At 33.1% G+C, this 16255-nt stretch overlaps 1 long non-coding RNA gene across 20 annotated transcripts; it reads right to left on the reverse strand.

Annotated features, from left to right (window-relative positions):
- Window positions 1-29: 29 nt before the first annotated feature.
- Window positions 30-4040, reverse strand: LOC148192333 (uncharacterized). 20 transcript variants are annotated; one of them, XR_015781919.1, is made up of 8 exons: window positions 2679-4040; window positions 2206-2336; window positions 1803-1882; window positions 1597-1699; window positions 1359-1468; window positions 1062-1102; window positions 888-964; window positions 30-418 (listed from the first exon to the last, which is right to left on the reverse strand). It is a non-coding gene; the product is annotated as an uncharacterized LOC148192333 (long non-coding RNA). The 20 variants fall into 20 exon arrangements; XR_015781922.1 differs by having other exon boundaries at window positions 888-967; XR_015781918.1 differs by having other exon boundaries at window positions 1321-1468.
- Between the last annotated feature and the right edge of the window lie 12215 nt (window positions 4041-16255).

Raw genomic sequence — 16255 nt, forward strand, 5'->3', positions numbered from 1 at the left:
AATAATATGAACTAAAACTGAATACTATATATAAAATAAACTATATTGTTCAAATTGTTCAACATATTAACATGTTCATACAACTAATTGTTGATATATTAAAAGGAAAAATATTCAATACTAAATTAAAATATTAAAAATATGACTAAGATGTTCACTATATTTACTAAAAAAGAAACAATGTCTAATTTTTTAAAGGTCTCTTAAGTTGTCCACTCCCCTCAAACTCCTCTTAAGCTAATTGCCTCAGTTCCATTTGGTTGGGAAGAAAACCCAGAAAAACTTCTTCCTAATTTCTCATATGTATCAGTTCATCCTATGTTTCCCAATCCCGAGAAAATATTCATTCATGTACATCATCATCTTTAGGTTTTTTTGTTGCATGGAACTTTGGCCACGATGACAAAGACAAAGGAACCTGCAATTATGATAGTGAAAACATAACTAGTTTAGACCTTGAAGCTTTTACAATTGATGGAACTAAGATACGAATACTATCTTGAAAATCACCTACTTTTGCAATTAATTATCAACTTTAAAATTTCACTATCAAATTTAACTGGCCTTACATGTGATTTTCTAGTTTATTAAATGTGAAAACTTACAATAGATATTAAGCATTCAACTTTTTATTGACACGTTGTGAAAGTAGAAGAAACATAGAAGACTTGTGGATATGTTTGTGACCATAAAGCTTTAATTTAAAATGCATTTTTTGGCATAATTATAGATGTCTTCCAAGGTATTGATTTGATCCATAATACCACCCTATCATCATTTTTTGAGCTATGTATCTCCTCCATGCTACACCTTTGCCTCTCCCTTTTTTCTATTCTCTATGGATGTTATCACTTTTTTTATTATTTCAATTAAATATTTTGTGATACCTTTAATTCTCTGGTATCATCCTTCTCGGCAACAAAGACAGAGAAGTCGTCAAACTGATTGGAAAAAATTTTGGCACCTACTAAAATGAAATCAAATTCCTAGACAAATTACTTATTTATAAACCATGATTTATGATTGAAATAATCATGCAGCCAGAAAAGAAAAAACAGCACCTGATAATACACCAGCCATTGGAATGCATTTAATATCTTGCCTGTAAAGAGCAAATGACGTTTCGAAGTCAATTTGACTCATTTAAATAAATTCAGTTAAAAAATCATATGGGCAACTGCTAGAAAACTCTATCAAGAAAACAAAGCAACAGATACTATACTTAAGGAAAAATGTCATGATGCCCCTAAGCTTTACTGTGTAATCATCATTTGAGGAATTTAAATGGATGTTGTATAATAAAGTATACACTCAAATAACCTATGCAATTTGAAATATATTTTAGAAAGCAGAAGTGCCTTTTTAAAATATTTCTTGCACCAACTTTAACTTTCCATGAAAGACCAAAATGGCCATAAATCAGGATAGGCACAATATACTGGTCTACTTTCTGCTTGCACCTGATCACCTGAAAACAAAAATTTGTGTTACCAAAGAACAGGCAACAAACTACCCTTAGCTTCTTTCAGAAAAGAAAAAACAAGACAAAGGGAAAAAACTAAAAAAAAATCAAATGAAAATGAGAAATGGATTAACCTATGGAGTGAGATTTAAGATGAAAGTTTGAGATGCTGCATGCATTCTTTCTTTCAATTGCAACCAATAATTTCCTAGGGTTAGTTGGTGAAAACTGCAAAAACTAATCATATATGATGTGATTAATGATCAGCCTTCAATAATTTTGTATAGGGTGTCCTAGAAAAGCAAATTCCAAACGAGAAAAAGAGTGAGAAGTAAACAACCTGAAAACTAGTGATCCTTTTCCTTGATGTTTTCTTCTTTCCCCATAAACGCAACTGAGCATCCAATTGCAGATGTTTATCTAGACAAGAGAATTCAACAATATGAAGATTGTTATAAGCTACTCATAATCCTTTCTGAGATCATTGGTTTAAGTGTGGACTCTGTTCTATATACTATATTATTTCCCTATATACAATATATTACATAATTACAAGATTATTATCAGTGCTTCATTTACTTTATGTAAGGAAGAAATGAAACAACAATGATCATGTAGTAATAATTCCCAAAAGTAATTTCGCTCTCAACTTCCCATGAGGTTTCCTAATAAATCATGCATCAGCTTGCAACATCAAAAGGAATAAACTGATAAACTAAAATCATGACAACATAAAACCTCACTTATAACTCCATGTGCAGCTAGTTCTCAGGGATAGTTCTTTGCCTCCATATAAATACAATGACTTAAAGCATTCTCTGCAGCACTATGGTACTTAATTGCATACTTTGGGCCAACAATGTGGATAACTTTCCTGTAGGTAATTTATCAAAGAATAAAACATGGTATACAAATAATACAAATTGTAGATAAGAGATTGCTAAGTAAGAAATTTGATTGGGTTAGTAACAAGGAGTATAAAGTAGAATGCATCCATATAATTATTAGTTAAGATGTTTACTCATTTTAACAAGTTGCCACTCGTTAGCATTTGTATCTTATGTTGTGTGAAAAGTTTCTATTTTACTCCTTAACTGGTGCTGGTGCCCATCGGTTAGGATTTTCCCGTTTTTCTTTAGTCATTGGTTTAGTAGAGAAATTTAATGCAATAATTAAACATTATTCCCTGACAAAGAAATACAAGAAGTTGACTTACCAAATAGTAAACCAGATTAAGAATGGGATGGTTCAAGACATCAAGATCTGTATTCTTATCAAATACAGAAAATGCAAGCTACATCAAAGGTGAAAACAAACATCATGTTAGAAAACAATAACTTCAAATAAATACAGTAGCTTTAAATGGGAAGGAACTCACTAATCACATCTTATCAGAAAACAAGTGCAACAAATACTAGTAACAGACCCAACCTACCAAGGTGAAACATTAGTCAAAAACAACAAAAGCTTTAAAGCATATAGTTTTTACCCTTCCTGTTACATATTATTGGAAAATCAAACAGTTGATGAGAAAAAAAAGGAGAAAAGTAGGTTAACAGAACACATAGAACAAATATAATATAATTAAATCCTTAATTCTGACAAGCACTATGCAAACTAAGCTAGAAACTCATTCTAACTTTGTCTAAACTTCAAAGTTGTGGATTCAATAACACCATAATTTGGATCTACATAAGAAGTGTTTGTAATGGTATGCAGAGATATACACTACAAAAAATAACACATATTGCAGTACATTGAAAGGAAGATAAAAGAGTTCAAACTGTGTGTTCAAAGATGAGTAAATGAAATATCTTGCTTTTATGATATATAGCACAAACAGCTGCAACCGCACTATCTATTACTGAACACACAAACAACACATGCAAAAAAATAAAATGAATCCTTTTAACTAGCATAATATATGATGCTTCAAAGTCATAGAAATGACAGATTAGGTAGATGATAGATAAACTAAAAAAGAATTAGAAGTTTCAAAATGATGAGGATAAATATTTTCATATTAGCATTATTGCGAATCATGAATACTTCTGTCGATTGAATTCCCAAGATATTAATGGGGAATACCCTAGAATCTGCACAAACAACAACAATGAATTATTCTGGAAATTATTAGTAACGAATTCTTATTTGCTAATGCTTCAATAGACAAATTAAAATGAACTACCATTGATGAGGCACCACTCTAGAAAACTCGCGGAGCCAAACAAGGGGTTGCTTCAACTACCGGCTGTTTCGGTTCACAATAATGCATAGAAAGAGACATGCAATGATTTATGGAAATGAAAATGGTGACTGAAATAGAAACAAATCGAAGATAGAAAAGGATAGAAACAAAAACGAAAAAGAAAGAGAAGCTTGCATATCAAATTAGGAATTGCAAAGTGAAACAAAGAAAACGAAAGGGAAGGTTGTGAAGATGAAAAAATCAAGACGAGAAGGTTGGATAAAGCAAGATGTGAAGCCTGCGAAGAGAAAAAGGAGAAGTCGAGGCAAACTTTCTAAAGAAGAAATGGCGAACAAAGACTTGAGTTGCGAACGAAAACTTGAGGCGCGACAAAAGGAAAATTATGGTTGCTTTAAAAGTGTCAAAAAATTATTAAGAAATAAAATACAAAATCTAACTGCGGATTTTAACTATTACTGCAGAAAGTAGTAAGGGTTTATAAAACCCCCCATAAACAAACATCTAGTAAAATAGGTTATTTTTGTAGTGAATGATGTTAACTTCATGCTGATGTGGCGTATTTTTTCTCTTCTCTCCTCTATTGTGCAGTTTTTTCTCTCTCTTGTTGACCTCCGTCCCCACCTAAAATCCCCACGCTCATCGTTTCATTTGCTGATGCGGCCGGAGAAATATTTGATATGGTGTTCATGGATACAATCTAAAGCAAGAGGGGAACGAACACCATCCAAGGAAATGCATAATCAATTGCCATATTCTCTTTCTTATAGCAAGAAGAAGACGTTGGCTTTAAGCATAGAAAAAATTCCTTGATCCCAAATTCATTAACTTTTCATCAGCCTTCAAACCTACACCTTAAAATAATTCATCAATCACTAAAACGAATTGTAGGAAGAGAAAGATTAGATCCAAGGTTAAAATTTACTTTGAAGGGCGAAAGAAGAGTAGTGAAGATAGTAGCACTTGGGATCATTGTTCTTCAATAACGGCCTCCTCTTCTCCTTCTTGTAAGACGCCTGCCTTTATACAAACTTGGTTGATGTTGTTGAAGGTTGATAAAAGTGTAGCAGACCATTACAAGTAATGAAATGAAATTTTCATAACTTGGTTGCTCACAATTAATAGCCTCTCACTGTTCAGTTTTTAATTCCAGCAATTCACCGTGCTAATATTTTTTGTTTGGTCTATTCTGAGTTTGGTCATACTAAGCATTCTAATTCTAGCTTAGTTCAGTGCATTCATACTTCTTTGAGTAATTTTCACTGTTGCTTAAACCTTTAGATTCTTGGAAACCTGATTTTGGTGGTGTGATGGAATTTTTTTACTACATAATTGGCCATAGCAAGGTGTGATTTCGGTTTATGTTGTTTCTTTGTTGTTGGAAAGCTTGAATAAGTTTAATTTGATGTTTGAAACTTGCTAGCACAGTTCATTTAATCATATTATGGCCTATGTGCAAATTTTCTTTCTAAACCATCAATTTTTGGGTTAAAAAATGTAAGTGGAGTATTGATTTTGAGTTGCAAGCGATTTATAACTCATTTCAGAGTTTAGACACATTTCAAATCATTAAAGAAAGTTTCTTAAACTGTCAATTGTGCTTTTGAATCAGTTCCATACGAAATTGAGTGTTAAACCACCAAACTAGGGACATTTTTCTGGTGCATAGTAATTATTCCAGCCACTATTTGGTATTTCTTCTTCAAATTCATTTCTAGATTGTGGAAAAAGCTGGTTTAGTGTTTAGATCAAAATTCAATGATCAAAAGAAGTATAATCAAGTGATAGAAAGCGTATAGAACCTTGCAATCCATATTAGAGGCCCTAAAACTCAAATTCAAAATCTGAAATTCATTTGGGCATTTTATCAAACACTTTGCAAAATATCAAACAGTTTGATTCTGGATGTGTTTTGATATGGGATTTTGATTTATTTGCTTGTTTAATCCATTCTAGTACCTTTATTAGGTTCCTTTTGTGTCCCTACTATTGTTCAACTGCTAACATAATTTGATTTTGAATTTCTTGACCTCTGGAATGTCCATTCCAAATCTGTGATGCTGAGAACTTTGGTGTAGTAAATTTACTTCTATTTGGTGTTTATGTTGGCTTAATTCATTGGTGTTGTGATGTCATATTGGAGTTTCAAAGCCTCAGTAACCATCCCTACCAAGGTAGCATTTTAGGGAGCGGAGAGGGGGTTGAATGGTAGCATGAGAGTGCTGACCAGCAAGTGAAATTGCCACTGTTCCAGCAACATTTTAATAAGAAAAATAGTGAAAATTTTTGGCAACTTCACTAGCCAAATTTTGAGATGCAAGCCAAACAGTTGAGTGATGGTGAGATTGAGTATCTATCATTTAAAAGAAAGTTGCTAGCGGAGATAAAACACCTGAAACAGTACAGGAAGTGAGATTTGAGTGAATGCACATGAAGCCAAATAGCTTTGGGCCAAGAGAAACTCTGCACTATATTTCAATTGCTAAAAAAGTTCCTTCCTAAATCTAAATTGTGCTTAATTACTTAAATTTGTGCAGCCTTTGATTTAATTGACATTCACAGGGGTAAATGTTGATCAAATGGAGAATTGAAACTAACCACAACTGACCATTTCAGATTTCTTAAGCCTTTTAGTTATCTGGTTTTGGATAGTTGTGCAATCTGTTTTGACCAGTTTGGTTCATTAATTGTGATTAATTAGGCAAACCCTCCTTATAGTACATGTTGTTTGATACTATTGAACTGGTGATCTTGTTGCTTGTGCAAAAAAACTTGTTTTTGAAAGCTGATACAACAAAGTAATATACGACAGTGATACAACATCAAATTCAGTTTTAGAATGAGTTGCTGCACTTACGCTCATATACTCATTTTTGCTGAATTGAAATTTCAATTGCAAGTGCTAGCCTTGTTGTATCTATTGGATTGTGGAATTTTGCAGGTGTGCAACGAGTTTTATAAGCTACACAACTTTACCCTTCCTGCACTAATTATTCTCCCACATCCCTACTATCCATCATCGTTCCAAAAAACAGAAACAAAGGAGGAGGGTCGTGAAGGGCGACGGCGCTTGCGACGTTGGCGTTGTTGCCAATGACGTGCTTGGCCGGCCAGGAGGAGCAGCATTGATCTTGTTCGGGGTAGAGGCACATGGCTGCCGTGATGAAGAAGGAACCCCAAGTTTTCCCTATTCTTGGATGGAAAAGAAACCTTGGCTGCCGTGATGAAGAGGGAACCCCAAGTTTTCCCTATTGTTGGATGGAAAAGAAACCTTGGTTGCCATGATGATATTTCTTGCACACCTCACATCCATAGTCAGTTCAACGTTATCAATTTTAAGGCCGATAAACGGATAAGACTGAAGTCATGCACTTTTCATAACATAGGGATCCAATGTCTTCATTTTTAAAACTGGGTACTAAATAGAAATTCACCTCTTAAATGAGGACGAAGTAAACATTTAAGCATATATATATATATATATATATATATATATATATATATATATATATATATATATATATATATATATATATATAGGGATTTGCTAACGCGCGTACGCCTGTTTTTCAGTTGGTACATTTTGGCAATGTGTACCGGGTTTTAGTAGACAAAAATATCCTTATATATCATGGATTCTAAGTTTTAAGGTTAAGGGTATTTTAATAATTTTCATTCTCAAAACTAAAAAAAAAGAAACCCCCAAACCCTTACTCACCTCTCTCATTCATCTCAACCCTTTCTCTTTCATCTTTCTCACTCCAACATTTTCTCTGTCATCTCTATTGTAACCCCAATTGAAAAATTCAGAAACACTTGCAGTTAAAGAATTTGCTTTTGTAAAGAGTTGAGTCATTGACATATTCACCTTCAAGTAAAGGTTCATTCAAGATCTCTTCAATTTCACCATCTTCATTAACCTCTCTAATTTCATCATCTGCATATGTTGAATCATCATCTCTAAAAAAAACCTTCCAAGCCAATACCAATTCCTTTGGATATCGATATGCTTGTGAAAATTAGATAAAATTAAATATGACAAAAATTATAAAATGAAAATTCATTATAAAATCATTTTTTGTAAGAAATTGTTTAACAACGAGTGTTTCTGATTTTTTTTCCACACCAATTACCAATTCCTTTGATGTCATTATGCTTGTAAAAATTAGATAAAATTAGATAAGACAAAATCATTTTTTGTAAGAAATTGTTTAACAACGAGTATTTGGCAATTACCAATTTCTTTATGCTTGTGAAAATTGGACAAAATTAGATAAGACAAAAATTATAAAATGAAAACTCATTATAAAATCATTTTTTGTAAGATTGTTTAACAACCAGTGTTTTTTTAGTTGAGGCTACCATAGGATGACAGAGAAAATGTTGGAGTGAGAGAAATGAAAGAGAAAGGGTTGAGAGGAATGAGGGAGGTGAGCAAGGGTTTGAGGGTTTCTTTTTTTTTAGTTTTGAGAATAAAAATTATTAAAATAACCTTAACCTTAAAACTTAGAATCCATGATATATAAGGATATTTTTGTCTACTAAAATTCGATACTGATTGCTAAAATGTACCATCGGAAAAACAAGCCTACGCGCGTTAGCAAACCCCATATATATTAAATAGAAAGACATGCTTTAGGAAATATTAATTAAATGTATTTTATGATATTAAATATTTAATTTCAAGAAATGTATTATTTATTTATTAATTTAATTATGTGTTGTATTTTTTTAATATTTATTATTATTATAGTTAAATTTTAATTAGAAGGGTTTTTCCTTAAATTTTTAAAATACTTTAATTAAATTTCTATTATTTATAAGTAAGAATTTAAATAAAAAACATAATAATACAAAGAAATAGATAAACGCTTTTAGAATAATTTTTTATAAATATAATTGAAGGTAATTCTATTTATTGTAAAATCATTGGAAGTTAATGAATTAGAAATAAACATAACTAATTTTGAATACAGTTAATTGTCTTGGTTAAAGTAATTATTACTTCTAATTTAGCATGACCAAATGCTTTCATATTTGTATTTCACAAAATATTATCTTGTTAATTTTTTTCATGATTTAAATTCTTGTTAATATTGTTTTGATTTAAAATATTCTAATTTAGCATAACCATTAATACTGTATTGGTTTAATTTATTTTAGAATTATTTAATGTGTCTACGTGGTTGTAATGTAACTCTTCTTCTTTATGCAACAAATTGATTAACTCTTCTTTAACTCCCAATTATTTTACATCATTAAATAATTCTAAAATAAATTAGAACAAAACATTATTAACACTTCAGTATTTACCGACGGAATATTACTGAAGGGCTTAACACCTTCGATAATGTTTTAGTGAAATAAATTACCAACGGGTCTTGACCATCCGTAATATCTTCGATGATTTAGACCCAAAATGTGAGTATTTCCTCTCACATTCTCATTTCGTATGGAAACCCTTATTCCCTCAACCCCTTCTCTGATTTCCCCAATCTCAGAACCCTCACACTCATCTTCTGCAAGGAGCATAGGCGGTTGCTACTGGAGTTCACGTGTCTCCATTTTCTTTGATCAATTAGGGTGAAACTCAGGTACTCCCTCTCACATTTTCATTTCGCACGAAAGCCCTAATCCCTTCATTTTGTGATTTCCCCAATATGAGCCCCATTTGTTTCATCGTAGTCCACACCTTTTCAATTTGGTCATGGAAATTAAATTTCCAACTCCTTCTATGTTGTGTGAAGAAAGATGGTCTCTTGAAGTAATGATAATATTGTCAAATGTTGCACAGACTTGTGTCATAAACACTCACTGCTCGACTAAGAAATAGAAACTCTTGAACAATTATTAGTTGTGTGTGCAATACTGTGTCAGATACATGTCTATATCACATAGTGTAAACATAATCACTTCCGATGTTTTCAGTTACGTTGTTGTGGTTTGTATGTTAGTATATGGTAATGTTACTTTCATTTTTTCTATTCTCAAAACAACAAATGATGAAATGTGATGATGATGATGTGAATCTTGCTTCTCCCTTCATAACAAGAGTCAAGGCATGATTATTGATTTGGTGTGAATTGTGAAATATAAGAAGAGGAGAAAGGGTAGCTAACAATTGTAGTTCCCAAAAATATAAGAGTAAACTTCAAAGTTTTATCAGATGAGTCTTGTAGAGACTTGAGAGATTTTGCTTGAGAAGCAAGTGATTTTGCTTCGCTAGCACAAGTTTCACTTTCTTTTTACACCTCATTAAGTGCTCTTAGAGTAGTCTATTTTCCACTCCCTTTCACCCTTAAGCCAAGCCAAAACCTAACCCTATCTTTCTTACAATCAATCTAAAAGTATTGCACAATATATGGTGATCTACTAGTGCAAAATGAAAGCACCTGATAAAAAAGAATGGCTTAATTTCTCACACCAAGAGAGGGGTGAATTGGTGAAGTATAAAATTTAAAACTTTAAAAATCTTTATCACCAAAAGCGGTGTCTTTATACTTTTCTTGAATCGCAAGTTAAAAGATTTTCAAAGCAGCGAAAATTTAATCGAATGCGTAAAAGTTATAATCGATTAAATGTAAGAGAGTAGGGATGAGAAAGATCAAACACTGAGTTTTTATACTGGTTCGACCAAGCCTACATCTAGTGTCCTTCCAACCATAGGAAGCCAATGCACTATAATGATCAAGGGTTTTACAACAAGGATTTTATAGCGAACTCACGTCAAAAATATAAAATACCTATCTAACCCTCTAATCAGAATATAGGCAGTAAACAAATAGACTAGCAACAAGAATCCCCTCTCATGCAGTCCAACCCCTTTGATGCACCCTCAAAGTCAAGAATGCAGCATGTCCTTCTTTTTGTAATCACAATAGGGAAATCAACCGAATCTTCAGTAGATTGTAGAACCTGATCTTGCAGTAAACACCCAAATGTGCAGATATATCAAACTTTTAAAACTCAACAATCTTGCTCTTCAACAAATGACACCTAGTTGATCACCACGACCAAACTAGTTTTTTGGAGCTCTTTCTCTTTCTGTAAGCTTTGTTCTTTTTTGCAGAAGAATATGAAAATGTTAGAATCACTAAAGTCTCTTACGGAAATCAAATTCGCATCAATATATAGATGAACTTCTATTAGACGCAATATAATCGACTTTGCTACTAATGCAGTCGAATACACCAATTCAGTTATAACAGTAGTAGCAATCAAAGAACTTAATTGAATTCTCAATTAATGTAGTCGAATAGCATTTAATACTTGGTCAACATATTTAAAAATATATCCATTGTGACAATTATATCAAGCATTAATAGATTTGAAAACATTAACAAAATTAATCGAATGCATATCGCATGCAATTGATTATGCAACAGTGTTATGCAAAGTTTTGAAAACTTTTCTGTTTGAAAACTCTCAAAGCACACTTGAAATAGTTTGTGCAAATACACGAGTTTTAATCGATTCACCCCATAATGTAATCGATTTCAAACTGTTGTTTTGCCACACATTTTAAAGTTCAACATTAGTGCTTGTGGTTGTTCCATCTAAAAACATGTGTCATGCATTCATCTATTAAATCACATATATAACACAGTGAAATGTAATGAACAACATAGCAATCAACACAATCATGTTCTCATATACTCATATAACATGTAAGCATAGAACATGTAACACAAAATACACATGTGCTATTAATTATGTGTTGTCATCATCAAAAACTCATATTATTGAGATTGGGGGTTCAACTAAACTAGTGCTCCCCCTATCAACAATCTCAACAATCTTCTCCTTTTTTTTATGATGCACAACCATGATTAATAATCAACCATGTTGCACAAATCAGTACAAATTATCAATCAATTACTAGGCAATAATTCTCCCCCTTTGGGCATTAGGAAAAAAGGTAAGCACAATGGTATTGATATACAAATAATCAAGCATATAGAGATGCATCAGATAATCATAAAACAAGTAATGATGCTCCCCCTGTCAAAGATTTTCGCATGAAATTAAGATAATTTTCCCTTTTAAATAAAGACATGTGAAATATATCAATGATATGCAATGCTCCCCCTATCATTATGCATATTTTTTATCTCAAAATACAGATGCACAGTGTAGTAATCAGAATATGTCAAAGCATTTATCAGCATGTAATAACAATGTATCAGATAAGATATATCACAATAATAACATAGTGATACTTATTCAAACAAACAACACATTTCAATCTCTTATCATCTCAGATATTTTATGCAACAGATAAACATAGAGATATAAGAATACACAATCAATCATCAAATAAAACAAGATCTAAAAATACACAATTGAACTGGTATTATCACACTTTAAGGGAATATGATCTAATGATATGTCATAGTCCTTTAGTTGACTCTTAATCCAATGAGATTGAGCACAACAACTTCCAACTGCTATGTATTCAGCTTTGTGGCCACACAATCTTGTTTCTTTGAATGCCAAGAAACTAGAGAACATCCTAGCAAATGACAGATACCACTAATTCTCTTTCTATCTAGAAAAATGTTCGAACCACTTGGATACCATAAACCAAGATTCTTGGTTCCTTTCAAGTATTTTAAAATTCTTTTTACAATAGTAAGATGTGATTCTTTTGGTTGAGACTGAAATCTAGCACAGAGACAGACACTATGCATGATATCTGGTGTACTAGCAGTTAAGTATAATAGGGATCCGATCATACCTCTATACATTTTTTGGCCAACAATTTTTCCTGCTTCATCAAGATCAAGATAGTAGTTAGTTGCCATCGGTGTTGCAGCCTCTTTGCAGTCCAACATTTTGTATTTCTTTAACAAGTCATTGCAGTACTTTGATTGATGTTTAAAAATGCAATTCTCAGTCTGCTTAACTTGAAGTCCCAATAAATAAGTGAGTTCTCCCATCATGGACATCTCGAACTCTTCCTGCATAGTGTAAGACCCGTATAAATAAAATGATTTCTTACCTTCAGTATTTTATTTTGTGGTATTATATAATAAATTGTGATGAAAAACAATGTTGAGGAATATTTAAGGAAGGGAAGAAAATTAAATTAATATTGGTTCCATAGTAAATTTCGAAAAAAGTTGAAAGAGTATTTAAGTATAGTTGTTTGTGCTATTATACTAGTGGATGGAGCCTGGTCTAGTGGTTGATGTGAATGTGCATGGGAGGGTGTGTGTGCTTGGTCTCAAGTTCAAACCCTCCTAAAACCAAAAAGGCTCCTAGCTTTTTTTAATTTCCACCTTGTTATGTGGGTCCTACTATGAGTTAAGAAGCACTTTAAGTTAATGCATCAAGAGGGAGCTTTTATTCCCATTACTCCCTCATTCATGTGAAATGTTGCATGAGTGTTAATGCATCAAGAGGGAGCTTTTATTCCCATTACTCCCTCATTCACGTGAAATGTTGCATGAGTGCTTGGATCATTTCTTTTTTTTTTCCTTCCACTTTGCTTGGGTGGGTACATGTTTTCTAGACTTAGGAGGCTTGTAAGTGACCTTGAGGGAGGTTAAAGCTTGGAGAGTGGAAAAGAGATTTTGGAGAGCAACCAAGTTGGGAGAGAAAGGAAGAGCCACCCTAGCCTTGGAGTTTTTGGACATCACTTGTAGGAGACCAAAAGGAGTAAAAGCTTGTTGTCTAGTGAGGAAAGGAAACCTAAGAGCCTTTGGAAGCTAGCTTGGAATTGAGGTAAGGGGTTTAACTTGGGATATAACATAATATATGATGGGTAGAAGGTAATAACATAATGTTGTTGCATGCTTTCTTTCTTGTGTGTTGGGATTAAAGTTAACATGTTAAGGCATGTACTTTTCTTTTGGGTTTAAGTTTCATGTGTTGTTGCATGGAGAATGGGTATTCACATGTTCATTTTCGTTTTTCTACTATATGGGGTAGTTAATGGATTATACATGTTCATATTTTATGAAAAAGTGGTGTTGTTGTAATGGGTATGCATGTTGGATGTATTGGGGTGTTGTTTGTGTATGAAAAAGTGTCATGGGTACACTTTAAATTCATGTATATTTTGTATATCTTGGTTCTTATTACCTTGTAAGAATTATATATTGTTGGAAGCACTTGTTTACACTCTTTAACCAAGAGTGTGAGTAAGAGGGTATTGAGAATTCTCTTCCATTGTTGGAAGAGGAAAGAATGAGTTATGAGAATGAGAGGGGTGAAAGAAATGTTTGGTGAGTTGGGGGTACATGTGTTTGATGAAAAATAGTGAAAAAGAATGAAAGTTTGATGTCTTGGGTAGAAGAAGAACATGATGGAAGAAGAATAGAAGTGGAAGATGGAGATGGGCATGGCTTGGTTGATGTAAAAGTGGCAAAGAAAACGAAAGGTGATGGAAGAGGACCAAAAACCGTGAAGAAGTTTGGATGGCCTTTCAAAGCAAAGAAAAATAAAATAAAATAAAATAGTATGAGGTGTGGTGGGGTCGTGAGTGTTGGTAGCACAAGAGAGAAGATTAAATTGTAAAAAAAATGGTAGTGTGAAAATGTGTGGAGAGTGTGTTACGTAAAATGTGTAGGAAAGAAGAAAAAGCAAAATAAACTTTTAGCATGAGAAGAAGGTGTGGAGTCCATGAGTTAATGAAAGAGAGAGTAGAAAAAAAATGAAATAGGAGTGAAGATGGTGGTGTGCGTAAAAGTATGGGCAAGAAGAGTGAATTAGTAAGTTTTAATATTAGAAAAGAGAAGTGGGAATAAAACAAAAGAGTGAGTAAGGGGTGTGGGACCATGAGTGTTAAATGAAGAAGGGAGAAGAGAAAAGAGGAGTGTGAGAAGAAGGGGTTGCTACGTATGAGATTGGTGCATGGAGTGAAGTTGTAGTTTTAGTATATAAAATAGATTAAAAGGAGTAGAAGAATGGGAGTGGGGTCCATAGTTTTGTTTGGTGAGAGAAGGAGGTGAGGTGGACTTGGTGTAGTTAAATGAAAAACAAAAGATAAAGAGAGAATGAAAGCATAGTTACGTAAAAGTAAGGAAGAAGGAGAGAGAAAGAGAGAGTTTGGTGAGAAATGGGTGGTTCCATGTGGGACCTACTTTGGAAATAAGAGAAAATGTAATTTAATGGTTTTGGGGTTCACTTGAAAATGTAGATATAGAAGGGAGTGTGTTTAGAGAAAAAAAGGGGTGTATTAGAATTATGTTTTTCTTTGATGTTGGGTATTAATTAAAAGTGGGGGTGCACTAGAAATGTTGTTTAAGTTGATGGAAGTGTGAAATTAGTAATTTCAGAGGGGTGCGACAATAGGATAAATAATTAAATTAAGCTATTTAATTATTTGTTAGTCCATGAATTTAGTTGACTTTATATATGATGGTGATGGTAAAATTGTGAGAGCAAGCGTTCTGTCATTTCCTTATATTTTTTGTCGAATCGATGGTGTTCGTATTGCGATACGATAGTGTGTTGAGTCTCTGCGGAGACTGAGGTTCGAGTGTCACCCTTTCCTCATGCGCGGGGACTAGAGAGGGTTGGATGTCTCGCCCAATGACTTCGGCTCGTGTGAGTATAGTGCTCAGTAGGTGCGCCTAACCGAAGTTTTTACTCGTAATTCCTTGAGGAGTCGGGGAGATAGGTCTGAAGTTGTGATGGAAAACAGCTCGAATCGCCCTGTTTTGCAAAACAGGTTTGGTACGACAAAGTTCAAGGAAACAACAAAAGCTCGTGTAAATGATTGAGTCATGAGTTTAATACTGTGATGTATTGTAATATTGTGACGTTGATAGTCTGAGTGGTGATGATCTAAATTATGAGTTGAATATTATGTTGTATTGTAAGGTTGTGACTATGATAATCTAAGTTATGATATTTTGATATTGAAATTATATGCTATGTTAGGTTCTTCATTACTCACCCTTTCGTTTTGTGGTTGTGGTACCACCTACAATGATCGTACTTGTACGGGAGTAGATGGCGTTGCAGATGAGGCAGAGATGAAGTAGCACGACGAGAGTTATGGGAATAACTATGGGGGACTTATCATGTTTTAAAGTAATTTTATGTCTTTGAATAATGAATTTGATATTTGTAAGGTTTTAACCTTATGTTGTAAGACGCTTAGACTTTTGATGGTTTAGTTCCGCGATGTTAATTTTAAAAGAAAAAAAACTGGCATAAAATTTTGGATTTGTTATTTTCTAGTGGCACTCCATAAGGGGTGTTTACACATAGTCTTAGAAAATTCCTTGCATAATGTGGGATTAGTTGAGCCAAAAATAATATCATCAACATAAATTTGCTCATATAACTTATCCTTTTTGGAATTCTTAATGAAGAGAGTAGAATCCACTCTACCTCTAGTGAATCCTTTCTTTATCAGGAATTCACTTAGACGCTCATACCATGACTTTGGTGCCTGTTTTAATCCATATAGAGCCTTTTTGAGTTTGAAAACATAATCTGGATGCTCATAATCTTGGAACCCAGGTGGTTGTTCCACATAGACTTCTTCCTTAATATATGATAACGGTTGAAAAACCGTTATTTTTATGCTTAAAATTGATACCAAAAGCAACCTTTAAGACTTAGAAACTAGC

The sequence above is a fragment of the Vigna umbellata genome, chromosome 9, assembly GCF_029865625.1.
Source record: "Vigna umbellata cultivar VRB3 chromosome 9, Vumbellata_1.0, whole genome shotgun sequence".
In the NCBI taxonomy this organism is placed as follows: domain Eukaryota; kingdom Viridiplantae; phylum Streptophyta; class Magnoliopsida; order Fabales; family Fabaceae; genus Vigna; species Vigna umbellata.